The sequence below is a fragment of the Suricata suricatta genome, chromosome 15, assembly GCF_006229205.1.
Source record: "Suricata suricatta isolate VVHF042 chromosome 15, meerkat_22Aug2017_6uvM2_HiC, whole genome shotgun sequence".
NCBI classification, from domain to species: Eukaryota; Metazoa; Chordata; class Mammalia; order Carnivora; family Herpestidae; genus Suricata; species Suricata suricatta.
The window spans coordinates 76,695,024-76,700,073 of record NC_043714.1 but is presented as its reverse complement, the minus strand read 5'-3'; positions in this window follow the sequence as shown (position 1 = coordinate 76,700,073).

Below are 5,050 nucleotides of genomic sequence, written 5' to 3'. Positions count from 1 at the left end.
GGGGGCTCACCCCAGCCCCGGGCCCAGTGCACAGCTGGGGGGGGCTCACCCCAGCCCCGGGCCCAGTGCACAGCGGGGGGGGGGGGGGCTCACCCCAGCCCCGGGCCCAGTGCACAGCGGGGGGGGGCTCACCCCAGCCCCGCTCCCTTCCGTGCTCCGCCTCTCCTCCCCTTTCCCAGCCACCTTGGGCAGCTCTTGCCTCCCTGCAGGGACTCCGGGAAGACGTGTACAGTCCCCAACCCTTGGGCCACTGTGCTGGGCTGTGCCAGGCGCTGTGGGGGGTGGGGGTCAGGGCGCCCGGGCTCCACCCGCGTGTCACCAGCAGCACGTTCCCTCCTGCAGGTGCGCGGACCTCCCCCGGTCCCTGGGGCCACCCTGACGTCCCCGGGGGGGGGCGGACATGGGGCGTTGCGCCCCTGCCTGGGAGAAGGGGCCTCGCGGGAAGCCTGGAAGCTTCTTTCCGGAGACAGCAGGGGTTTGGGAAACTGCCTCAGGGCAGTTGTCCCCCCACGCCCTACGGAGAAGGTGAGGTTTGCTCCTTCTGCTCAGGTTAAATTACCACATCAATTATTCAGGAGACTTAATGCGATCAAACCAGAATCCGAGTACCGGATCCAAGGGGGAACCAGAAACAAAATCGATGGGTCCAGAGGCCTTGGCAGCTGATGAATAATTGACTCTCCTCACCCTTGGAGTTCAGCTAGGACGGAACAGACGCTTCTCACGGTATGCAGACACGGTAAGCGGGACAGACGGACAGACAGCAGAGGGGCCGCGGGTAGAGGACAGACAGGCAGACAGGCGAGGGGGCGACAAACAGAGGGGACCCTGACACGTCCAGCTGTGTCTCTGTCCCGTGTCGGGAGTGACCGCGGCGCGTCCTCCGGGTGACCCTGGGGTGCGGCCCTGTAGCGAGCCGGGACCGGCTCCTGCCCCCTATTATGCCCAAATCGATCCTAAGTGGGTTACAGGACTCTGCCTAATCGAATGTGTTGTCCTTTGTAGGCCGAGATGGGACACCCAATCCCCGTCCCCGGGGGTGTCTGGGACCTTCTCCTGGTGGCCGGGTTGCTGACGGAACGCAGCCAATGCCCGTGTGCTCGGCCGGCTGGGCGGGCTCCTTACCGCGCCCTCTGTACCGTTCTGAGGTCCTGACACACCACGCACCGAGCCCTGGGGCCGCGTGGCCTCCAGCCATCACCACGCTGTCGGAGGAGCCGGGTGTCTCTGGGGGCAGTGGGGGTCACAGCACCCACGGTGTGCCCGTGGCCGGGAGAGGGGGAAGAGGGCCCGTGTGGCCGCAGAAGGGCGGGCAGGAGGCTGGTGTCCAGAGGCTGCAGCCGAAGCTCGGTTTGGGGACGTGGGTCAGGCTGGCCTTGCCCCTGCTCTCAGGGGGCTCCTGGTGCCTCTTGGGGACACTTGTCCCCCGTCTGCCAGCGCAGGAGGCTGCGGGGTCCCCTCCGGGGCCTCAGTCCTGTCTATCGCTTCCCTGAGGCTGCCTCTCTGTCCGGCCGGCAGGGCTCTGCTCAGGGGCCTGTGTCCTTCCTTTGTCAAAACTTCCTGAGCCTGTGTCCAGCACCGAGCTCACCACGGGGACAGTAGACCGTGAGACCAGTCCCCACCCCGCACCAGGACCCCTCGGGGCCTCACAGGGCCGACCACAGGCAGGGCTGGGAGGGCGGGCCGGCACAGCTCGGGCGTCCGCACGCTGGGCTCCAGAGGGCGAGGCCCCTCCAGGCCCCTGGACCCCCCTCCTCTGCGCTCCCCCATCTCTTCCCTCCTCTCCCCTTGTCCTTGCCCCCAGGGCCCCAGACAGGCGCAGACACCTCCAGGGCTGCTGGGAGCAGCAGTCCTGGGTTCGAGTCCTGCGTCTGCCATGACTCCACGTGGCCTCTTGACTTCCTCTCAGTCCTCAGTCCAGTCTGGAAGGTGCGAGGATGGCTTGCGGCCTCGGACCGCTGTAGGCGGGTCGAACACAAATAACAGCAAGCATGGGACGCCCCCCGGGACTGGGCAGGGGCCTGCAGGGGGCTCAGGCGAGAGCAGACAAGCGTCTGTGCTCATTCTCGAAACCGTGAGGGCGTGGCTCACTCCCGCCGCCTGCTCCCAAGAGACACGCCCCCGGGCATTTGCATAGACGACAGGCTTGTGGAGAGGCCCAGGGAGGCCCACCCCACGTCCGCCTGCACCCGGAGTCACAGAACTGGGGACTTTCGCTCCCTCCCCGGAGCAGTGGACGCCGTGAGGACCAGGAAGGGGCCGTGGTGCTGCTGGTGGTGGGACCGGGGTCTGACCCCGCAGTCACATTTGAACCCCTCTGCTCTACAGGGAGAGGCTGTCTCTGGAAGCAGGCTCTGGGGATGGGCTGAGCCACGGCCTGGGTGGAGCGCCCCGGGTTGAGTGTGGGTGAGGGGCCCCAAGTTGAAGGACGGAGCCATAAGGTCCCCTGATTAAAGAACGGAGCCCTGGGGGTCCCTGAGTTGAAGGACAGTCCTGGGGGACCCCGGGTGGAAGGACGGAGCCTCGGAGAAGCGGCCACTGTGTACTTCTGTCCCGTCCTGGCTTCAGATAGAAGCGAGGCCAGCAGGGCTCACCCAGCACCCGTGGGAATGTCCTGCATTGTTTCCGTCTTAATGAGAAACACTGGCTTTCACTCACCCGTGCTCCCCACCCCCAGCTCAGCGCTTTAGGTGGCGCTCTTCCGTGGGTGCCCCGGGGGCTGCTGAGCAGACCCCTCCACTCACCCACCCACAGCTCCTCGGGCGGCGGAGCAGCAATGACACTGACAGGCAGCAGAGGGCGCCGGGAGCGTGCAGGGGCAGGGGAGGAAGCAGGAAGCAGTAGGGTGGGGAGTTTACACTGTGAGGTTCTTCTGAGATGAACGCTAGGTCCCCAGCCTCTCGCACCTGACCAAGTCCCTGAATCATGTGCCACGGGGCTGTGTGAAGAGTACACGCCGATTCCGAGGAGCACTTACCCCAAATGCCCTGACCTCAGCGACCTCGGTCTGCACGACTTAGAAGGAAACACGCTGACCGCACTTTCCCTCCTCCCCAGCACCAGCGGCACTTGCTCAGTCAGCCCTGTGCAGAGACCACCGCCCATCCAGCAAAACACCTGTTTCCTCATGTTCACCGGCCTCCTTGGTCGTCAGGTGCGGCCAGGTGACTGCGTCCGGGTGCTGGGGATGTGAGAGGGGCATGTGCATCCTTTGGGACCAGGCTGTCACCTTCCTCCAGCCAGGTGCAGTTAGCGACAGTGGATCAGAGCCGGAGGCAGGAGGTGCCCAGGGACTGTCCCTGCATCCTCCCAGGAGCCGCCGGCCATGCTTGCCTCCAGGAGTTACGAGAGGATTAACGTCCTAGCAGGGTTGAGCCGCTGCACACGTGTGGGTCTGTCTGTTCCCTCAGTATCTGTGGGTCCACTGCCCTAGGTTAGGCACTGGGACAGGGGCCAGGTGACAGCTGTGGCAGCAGCAGAGGGGACCCTGCCCCCTGACGGTCAGCTTGAGGCAGTGGCTCCTGACCAGTCGAGTCCCTGAAGCCCCAGTCCCAGGGGCTGAGTCCCGGGAGGTGCGTGGTTGGGCAAGGCCCCAGGAGAGGAATTTTCCTCTGAGTCTGAGGCTGGAGAGGGTCAGGGACCCGGAGTGGGGATGGAACAGCGCTCCAGCAGAAGGAATCACACACACAGCGGCCTGGAAACGGGAAGGAGTGTGGTGGGCTCACAGGTCAGAGAGGGGGCCAGCGTGCCCACGGTGGGGAGGGACAGCAGGGGGGACGGCCTGAGGCCTGCCGCTGTCCCTGCCTGAGTGCTGAGCTCTGAGCCGGTGGTCAGGTGGGTGGGGAAGAGCCAGCCGAGAGCAGAGAGGGCCTGAAGCTGCCTCGCCCTCACATCCCCCTTCTCCCGGCAAGCCATCCTCTGAGGCCCGGACGGGCCCAGCCCTGCCCGCAGGGTCGGGCACACGGTCTGGACTCAGCTTTGCCTGGTGCCTGGCCGGACCTTGGCTTCCTCGCCTTCCGCGTGCGCTGGGCTGCAGCCTTGTGGTTGGGGTCCCGTGGAGGAGTCCCGGGAGTGTGTGGCATGGAGCGGCCCCCACGCACTGGTGGCCCCCTCCCCTCTTCCCTGGCTCCTGGAGGAGGTCCTGGCACCTGTGCCCGAGCTGCTGCCTGAGCAGTGGACTGGGGACAGCCAGTGACTCCCATAACTGCCTCGGCCCAGCCCTCGGCCGTGATGAATGGGCTGGGAGTCCGCAGCTTGCAGGAATCAATACTGTAATATCTTCATCCTGTGAGGGGGTGAGGGGAGGGGGTAGGAGTGCACCGTCCAGCGCTCCCTGCACATCGGGAGGCGGGGCCACCGGGGGCCTCGGGGGATGGGGGCTTCTGAGGGGGAGACGGATGTTGGGGCAAAGGGACCCTGGTGTCCGGTGCCGTCCTGGCCGTGGGATGTGCGCTTGCCTCTCAGGGTCTCTTGTCCCTGGTTTCCTAATGGGGGCAAGAAGAACCCTGTCGAGTGCCAAGTGACAGACGCGTGCCAGGCTGCCCCGGGGCCCTGAAGCTGCAGCTCCCGGAGGGAGGAGTTCGTCCTACAGCACTGGGGATGAGACCCCAGGCGTCCAGCCTGCTCTGTGGCTCCCGAGAGGTTAAGTTGTAGACTCAAGGTCGCACCTTCAGGCGGGCAGGGCCGTTCCCCAGAGCGGTGCTCTGGCTTCAAGCTGCCCACCGAGGGGCTCGGGCCAGCGGCCCTGCTCTGCCCAGCTCGGGGACAGGGACGGGGGCTCTGCGCCTTCAGGGGGACCCAGCACGGCTTCCTGCGTGGCGAACATCCATCCATCTCCTCCTGTGTGTTTGTCTTCAGAGCACCTCCGGTGAGAAATGGGCTTCTTTTCCGTGGTACCAAGGCTGAAATAAATGATGCTCTTTCCTGGCTCAGCTTGTGAGCGATGTTTTCTTCTTTAAAAAAGAAGCATCACTGTCTCCTCCTGTTTGCTCAGCTGTGCAGCGCACTCATCTGTCCAGGGGAGTCCTCCCACGTCGGGCGTCCGGGCTCC